General features: G+C 41.6%; 1 protein-coding gene across 6 annotated transcripts in view; it reads right to left on the bottom strand.

The window, feature by feature from the left end:
• The window catches only part of daam2 (dishevelled associated activator of morphogenesis 2), an 80,779-nt gene extending 74,898 nt beyond the window's left edge, over positions 1-5,881 (bottom strand). For all 6 annotated transcript variants that reach the window (XM_005746484.1, XM_005746482.1, XM_005746483.1 and 3 more), the window contains exon 1: positions 5,632-5,881. The gene's annotated coding sequence lies outside the window, so the exon portion shown is untranslated. The remainder of the gene's footprint in view (positions 1-5,631) is intronic.
• Between the last annotated feature and the right edge of the window lie 1,826 nt (positions 5,882-7,707).

Below are 7,707 nucleotides of genomic sequence, written 5' to 3' on the forward strand. Positions count from 1 at the left end.
TCTGGCTTCGTATAAAAGTGAAGTCCAATCTGACTATCAGAGGGCACAGGGAAATAAAGAGTGACTTTTGATGACAACACAGTCTTCCTATATTTTCACTCACACAATACTGAAGCCAGATTCATGGACTCTACAATGTTACAGTCAAGCCTTGATCTACACATGGCCATCAAGAGTTTAAGGTCATTACAGATTAGGGTTGTCTGTGCTGGTATGCCTACGTGCATCTTTCAGGAAAGGACTTCAGAATCGGAAGATAGGAAACCCACCCTTCCCTTCACCCCCTACTAATTTAACTAATTCCTTCACAACCTTCTTGATTTCTTTGCTAAGTCCTCCCTTTAGTCACTTCCTTTCTGTCCTGCGATCAGATAAGGGAAGCTGCAAGACAGCTGATGACTGATTCAAAGATGTTGTGTCTTCAGCCAGGACATACAGTCGTGTGAAAAAGAAAGGATTCTATGCAGTTATGTAAAAAGTGAACTACAACCCCATGATTCAGTGGCATGTAGACCCACCTTAAGCAGCAATCACTGAGGTTTGCACACATTTGTTTATGCATAGCTCTCTTAAGGTCCTGCCACAGCATTTGAACTGGACAGATCTGGAATTTCTGGAATCTACTGCAAGACCTTGATTCATTTATTTATCAATTACTCTGCTTTATTATTTCTTTTCTGCTGTATTTGTGTTTGGGATCATTGTCTTTTTGCATGACCCAATTTCAACAAAGCTTTAGCTGTCAAACAGATTGCCTCAAATTTGACTCTAGAATACTTTGGTATTCAGTAGAATGCATGATCAAGTCAATGAATGCAAGATGAACATGTCCTGTGTCTGCACAACAAGCCCAAACTGTCAACCTTCCACCACTGTGCTTGACAGCTAGTATGATGTGCTGTGTTGTGATGTTTGCATTATGACCAAACATCTCCACTTTGGTCATTTTTGGCCCACTGCCTCAAAAGACTTCGTTTCTCACATGACTGTGAGGCTCAAGACTGACTCACTGGGAAAATTCGTAGCGAATTAACACTCCTGAAACACATGACCCACAAGTACAAAGAATTTCATGGCCGCCCTCACATTTCTCACAATGGACGCAACAAACTAACAAAGATGGAACAACACAGAATAACACAAAGCAGGCATTTTTAAGTAGCTTCCATACAGTAACCCCCCCCAAGAAAACAAAGTACCTCCACTTAAACTGCCCACAACCACAATTATTATTAATTACTTTAATGGTTTGTGGTTAATAGTGTTGCTTAAATATTTCCAGACTGTCTCCAAGGCAAAAGCAATCAAATTTAGACAGAGGCATTTTTCATTTTATTTTGTTTACAAACAGCTCTGTCAGACAGCCAATGCAAGGATGGGGTAATTATATGGATTTGGCCCATGGTTATAGAGTCTTTACTGGTTATGTGTATGAACTTGACAGACCATCTTAGAGCAGCCTACGTTTTACATCTATATGTCAACTGAGGACTCGGATGCTGTTAATTGGTCATTCTAGACAATAGAATCGTCAGACTTTCCCATGGTGTCCTCATTGTGCCATTTTACCGATCAATCAGTCCATCACATTGTAAATTTTAATCTCTTTCTCTCAGAGGTCCTATTAGCTTCTAGCCTCATTGAAAACAAACATATAAGCATAGTTGGTTTTAACAAGGCCATGAGGCACAGTAACCCATCTCACCCATTAAGCGGAAATGCCTCAACTCAACCACTGGAAAAAGGGGAGGGGGTAGGAGATTTTTCCAATCCTCCAGGGATGTCATTAATAGCCATTTCATTTAGTCTGATTCATTAAAAAAAATGCAATTTCCTGATGCAAGGAACATTTATAACAGTGCAGGCCACATAAATTGCCAGGGGGTTGTTACAAGTGTGCTTTTAAATTGTTGCTTTAACCAAAACAAATCTAGCAGCTCCATAGAGCAGTGCAGGGCGCCCTTTACGTACCCAACCATGTACAGTTCCAGTTTGAAGCAAATTATTAGAAACATGGTAAACCCCTTCACAGAAGCCACGAACCACAGACACGGGTTACATGAAAGAAAAAAAAAAGAAAAAAAAAAGCTGAAATAAGAAGCCATCCAGCAACAGACATCTTGGGCCACGTTAACAAGGGATTAACACGACTTTGAAAGCCTGTCTGCACATTTTGGAGATTTGGTAGAGTAAAAGACTTTTTCCGCTCAGTGTTTAATACCAAAAGGACAGCACTTACAAAATGATCAACCATGTCAACAAAGATGCAAAACTACATCAGGTACATCAGGTAACTCAAAAGTCCTGTCTTTTTTTTACTGTTGGGTGTTCTGTACCAGAATTGCAACACTTTAGTTTAGCACCACAAACGTATATACTGGAAGAGTGCATCCTTTTCAAAGACATTTTTACAGTTTGCTTTTTCCCACCCTCAGGAAGACAAAACCAAAAAATGATAAAAATTAATGGAAAAATATCAAGGAAAAAAATAAAAACAGCAATGCACTGACACATTCATAGATACATTTATCCAGTCGCTCAACCCTGATTAGTAACTGTATTCTGCAAGACATCCACGTTGCACAAGGAAAAATCAGTCTGCCAGTTGTTTTGTGGGACTCAAACAATGCAGATGTTAATGTTGGCTCCGGGTGAAGGTTCTATCAAGCACAGAGGCCAGCAATAGAAAATACAGCCATGCTGTTGACCCATTTCTACAAAAAGCCAATGGGCACATCTCTGCTCGTCAAATAGACCGGATCACTGGGATATCTATGCTATTAATACTGGGAATGAGAAGAAAGTCAGCCACGCCACATTCCAAAGTCCTCGACATTCCCACATATTAACAGGGCTCAGAATGAAATCCAATACTTGGCATCCCTTCCCTTCAAACTCCAAAACGCCATCCTGCCGTGTCAAATCGCTTTCTGATTTCATCTGGGAGGAACGTTCCAGAGTCACGAGCTCCCAGTCTAGCTAAAGACGTGTTATTATAAGTGGGAACAAAGTTGGCACTAGTAAAATCTTAGAGCTAGTTACCATGACTCTCAAGAGGGAAAAGATGCAGAAATTCTCAGAGACTGTGCTCCTCAAACACCCTGCAGTCTTGTCTTCTTGAGAGGATGAGCGATTTCCATCAGTAAAACAGAGAGAGATTGTTCTCTTGAACCAGTTTGTTTTCATACATGTTACAGCTCACAACTGCGCTCTCCGATTAAGTAGATGTGCCTTTGTCACCTTGCAATGATCTGACTTCTCATGCTTTGCACTACAATGTGAATGGCTACTAATCTTGCCTGGGTGAGAGGTCAACAGCTGCAGCATAGAGGACATAGGGCTTCTGGGTAATGTCTGGAATGCTCCGCCGAGACAGTTATAGCAAAGAAGACAGGAACAGCTCTCCAAAGTGACGAGCACTTTTTAAAATAGCCTGCGGTAATACTGTACTGAACTGAAGCACTGTAAAGAGGAGATATGCTTACACATCATAAGCCCCAGAAAGTGTGTCACTGGCACAAATACAATAGCAGCATTTGACACACACTGTGTGGGGACTTCCAGTGAAGGGGAGAGAGGACCAGCAACATTTTTCCTAAAATCTTCCAGGGTTCTGCCCCCCAGACACTGTAACTACTCTAATGTGAACACAACATGAAGATGATCCTGGCCAAAAGATCAGATAGTTGACGTCCAAGCAACTTTACAGAGCTCATCTCTTTTTTCTCTCTGTCCCTATCCTAATGAGCAGGCCATTGAGCTGCCAGTCAGCAGCAGGGCTGAAGCGATAAAAGGCCAACCCTTGCTTAATAACTCCCCCTCACACTCCCTCTAAGCCTGAGAGAGCAGTTCATGCATCCGTAATGGTCGATAAAATATGAAAAGCCCCGAGAGCGCTGACGGCAGCAGAGGGTGTATATGTACACTTTCATTAATGCTCTCCCGGCACGCTGAATCTTTTAGTACTGTCGCTCTGTTTGCCCCCCAGCGCACATGGATGTAGGAGGTCTTCCAGCAGACTGCAGAGTAAGCTTTTAATGTGGTGGAAATAAATACTATCTTGTTCACACTGCAAAAAGACATCAAAGAAAAACACACACGGCCCTTTGACTATATAAATGAGTTTTGCCTCTGGTTCAGTGACCTTAAAATGCAAAACAGCAAAAGGGATGAATTACATGAGTGTTACCGAAATAACATGAGTCTCGTGTTTTTTCATATTGCTTTTACTGCTGCATTAGCTGTATAAAAGTCTCCAGAAAAGAAAACATCACTCTAAAATGCTATATTATCTAGTTGGAAGATTTTCCATAAATAAAACTTATGCCTCAGTAAACCCTAACCCTCTTTACGTCCATCATGTCACCAACAATCCATCTAAGGTTAGGGTCAAGTTTGTTTTAGCCACATGCCAAACAGCCGGTTTCAAATGACATCTTACATGTTCTGGGACAAGTTGTTTCTTGCAAGGTTCTCATTTTGAGTTTTCTATGAAAATTCTTTTTTTTTTTTTTTTTTTTTAAAAAGGGGTAAACCTTCACCAAATCCCACACCTATGCCTAGTCCTAACCTTAACCTTGAGGGATGTTAAGAGACTAAGAAAAGATCCCTAATCAATTTCTTAGTTGGAAATTTGGACGGCTGGTGAATGAACTCACATGACCATGCTTTCAAAGCATGCAAAGGATTTACAGCTGACAGACGAGCCAAAAGAGTAAAGCTGGGTGTTTTCACCGCTCTGAGGGGCCATGTAGCCATGTACTGGCATCCCTTAAGGAAGCTTTGAAAGGACTGTCAGTTAAAAAGAACTGTCTTCCATACACACTCAGCCCCCAGTGTCTATAATGGGTTGCATGGGAGGAATATGGAATGGAAGATGACTGTGTGATTGATGAAGATGTGTGATCACTCATCATCTAGGTCCCAAAATAGCATCCATTTTACATATGATACTATCCCATCACCCTTCAGTCTTTTAAATGTGAACAATTCCCCTGAAATGTGCACTAGACATCTTGTAATGTGATTTGGTTGAAACTAAATGTTGATGTCTTCCAACTCACATCTGCAGCAGCAGCAATAACACTGAGCCTCCGATCATCCATGAAATCATGAAACTCCCAAAACTTCTAGAATCTCATGTCAAACTGAACCCAAAAGCATCACTATTAAGCCAAAACTGTTCCTTACACAGTGCAACAGCACACATGTGGGTACAGCAAGATGTCCTGTCAGCACCGTTGGAGAACGAGCCCAAACATCAAGACCACATTCATTTCACAACCCAACTTTTGCTCCCGTTTATGAGCTATAAAGCCACTGTAGTGAAAAACGATTGTAAAATACTGCCCTTCCCTCCAATCACAACAGCACAAAATGTGGAAACTTTATCACAGGGGAACAGCAGCCCTTGTTGCCCACCAGGTCTTTTCCCCCCCTTCCTCTCTATGAGCACTCCTACCTGATGTTTATTTTATTGCCTGCAGAAATCTTCAAATTTTCCTGCCTGGACTAAGCAGCATGAGCATCTGTAGCCTGTCATGGGTGAACAAGACTACCGAATAGCTAATACTCACAATGACCGGGAAGGGTTAAGAGTATCAGTATCCAGATCAAGTATCGCCTACTTACCCACTTCAGACCGGTTGCACTAAGAGATGAACCGTCTCTGTGTTGCCTCACTAGCAAATGAAAAAAAAAAAAGCACTCCACAAAAGAAAAAAAAAGTTAGAAGAAAAATTTAAAGCAATCCCGCATCTTCTGCTTCTACGCAACCGTTTTTGCTTTTTGGAGCTTCATGACCAAATTCCATGGGTTTGCAGAGTTTGACAGACGCCGTTTAGTTTCGTCTGCTTCACCTCTCCGAGCTTCTGAGCTGAGCTCTAGATTTCAGCTGACTGTGCTGGGAGCTGAGCTGTTGACATTGTCCCCGCTCTCTCTCTCTCTCTCTCTCTCCCCTCCCTCTCTTGCTCTGTCTCTCTCGCTCTCTCACAGTCTCTCTGTCTTTGGATTACTAATCTACCTTCCCCTCCCCTTCTGGATTCCAGCTCCAGCATATGACAGCATCCATGTGGATGTCAGCTAAAATGTTATGGATTTTCAGTGAATATACCATACATGCATTTACCTTATACTATAGTATCTGTGCGTGTCTGTTATGAGAGGCCATGGGAGAGGGCAAGCTAAAAGGAAATGACCCTCAACGGCCTGTGCTTCCTATGCCTGCCCGCAATTCCAACTCCACCCAACACATTTAGGTCTAAATGAGCAGTCGATGTAGGGATATCACACACAGTACCCAAAGGAAACCTCTTTCCTGCCCCGTCCTCTCATCTTTAACACATGCATAAAAGCACACACGCCCATAAACTGATGTGCCAAATATGGCGTTGTCCATTAGGAATTACCCCTTTGACACAGACAGGAAAAGGATTTCCCTGTGATTTAGTCATGAGTGTTCATTGAGAAAAAGGTGAGTCAGAAACCTTGATACACAAAGATCTCTTGGCTTGGTCAAGTTCGCAGTATAAGCTCAGCCAAATGTAATGTGTGGAAGGGTGGAAAGGAGCTGAAGGGTGGGGAGGAAATCAGCTGGAGGGCCACACCACAGAGGGTTCAGAGAATTGGAGTTCAAGTATGTTACTTGTGATAACATGAGTGGCAAGAGAGTGCGAACAAAAACTTCAAGACACCGGAGACTTCCTGTGAAAGACAGAAACCATCATCTCTTCATCTCCACCCCTCCTTACACCCAAACCTTCAGCCAGACAAAATAAAACACCTATGCAGCAGTTTATCAGAGTTTATGGCCCTCCCACCCTGCCCTTTCCCATCACCAACTGTGCTTCCAATGCTTCTAGCACCAGATTAACACCTGAAAATAAAGTCAAAGACCACAAAAATCCAAGTTTCATTAATTTATCAGCAGGGGGCCACTCTTCTAATTGCAAAAAACATAAATAAATAAAATAATATTACATCTAACATTACATTTAGAAGCACTACAGCTAACTGGAAAATTTACCTCAACAAAACATCTGTATTGTATGCAGCATGATATCTATTTAGTAAACTATCATCGCTTGTAGAGATAATTATATGATAAAGTATGGTATGCTTCATCATCACTGACAAGTCTGAGTATGAGCATTCTAAAGTGATCAATATGTCTGAAAAAACATTGACATGTCAATCGTGATCTTTAGACATCGACAGCTTCCTGACCACAACTGACTCATCAATACTATTGATGTAACTTTAAAGGCATGGGTCATGCAGACTGAGGTCATATGCCGTCGTCTTATCTTTCATGGGACTGCCTATCTGCTGACCAAGTTGGAAAAAGTATTGGCTTGTCTCTAATATTGACTTCAGTATAAATGCATGCATATACTGTAAATGAGAGCAAGTGACCACATTCTAAACAAGGACTGTTACTTGGGGGCCATTAGAGTATACCAAATACTTTTTCCCCCCAATCTATTTTTTCATTGTTTGATTTAGAAAAAAAAACAATCACATATTTAGATTTAGTGATAAAGGGCTGGCCTAGAGACCAGTCAGCAACCCCCGGCAACCACAGGTCAATCGGGAGAGGTGTAATGTATCCATTACACCTCCAAACAGTTGCCTATTGGTTGCTGGCAATTACTGTGTGAAAATGGTTGAAAAAAGGTATATGGTGCTGCACTAAAACCTCCTTGTCAT

This window comes from Pundamilia nyererei, unplaced genomic scaffold, assembly GCF_000239375.1.
Source record: "Pundamilia nyererei isolate P.nyererei 1_Seehausen unplaced genomic scaffold, PunNye1.0 scaffold00179, whole genome shotgun sequence".
Classification (NCBI taxonomy): domain Eukaryota; kingdom Metazoa; phylum Chordata; class Actinopteri; order Cichliformes; family Cichlidae; genus Pundamilia; species Pundamilia nyererei.